Here is a 587-nt window from a genome sequence, read left to right on the forward strand (position 1 = left end):
TAGAAACATTAGTTGAGTGTTTTTAGTATAAAATGGTCAAAGTCCCTCTTTTTGCTCCTCCCCTCACCTGTGGATGGGCGGTGCTGTTACCGTGGTGACAGCTTGGATGTGTTTCAGTCCTGCCTGGTTATCACTGCAGGAATCTTTCACATTTATTACAGGTAATAACTCTGATTTTTCTGTGTATTATGAACCAAATGTATCCTGATACACACAGAGATGGATGAGCAGAGGTTTTTTTTGCAGTTTATGTAGTTACTATGGACTTAATGCATACATATTATTAAAATTAGGGCTATAACAGTTGTATTGATGTATAGCAACTTGAAATGCTCCCACAAATGGCTCCACAGCATGTAAAAATATAACAAAAGCTCTGGCGGACTTGGTTCTGTGGTCAGTCTTAAAGGGTGAAGTTAAACTCTGTAATCTTCACTGTGTCACAGAGTTCAGTGAGTCCCGTTATTCACAGTATCAATCAGATCATCAGAGAACAGCTGATCAGCAATCAGTGGTGCCAACAGCGCCTCCTGTGGTGAGAGGATGCAATAATGCAATGTAGCATTTTTCCACTCAACACTTGCAGT

General features: G+C 40.4%; 1 protein-coding gene across 1 annotated transcript in view; it reads right to left on the reverse strand.

Annotated features, from left to right (window-relative positions):
* Positions 1-228: 228 nt before the first annotated feature.
* LOC146679495 (stonustoxin subunit beta-like) overlaps positions 229-587 on the reverse strand; it is an 18142-nt gene continuing 17783 nt past the window's right edge. The window contains exon 5 of the mRNA XM_085450383.1: positions 229-587. This exon is cut by the window's right edge and continues 1329 nt beyond it. The gene's annotated coding sequence lies outside the window, so the exon portion shown is untranslated.

Source organism: Copadichromis virginalis, unplaced genomic scaffold (assembly GCF_057382275.1).
Source record: "Copadichromis virginalis isolate Kocher_CV1m ecotype Utaka unplaced genomic scaffold, C_Virginalis_male_GT1.1 unmapped_scaffold_1, whole genome shotgun sequence".
Classification (NCBI taxonomy): Eukaryota; Metazoa; Chordata; class Actinopteri; order Cichliformes; family Cichlidae; genus Copadichromis; species Copadichromis virginalis.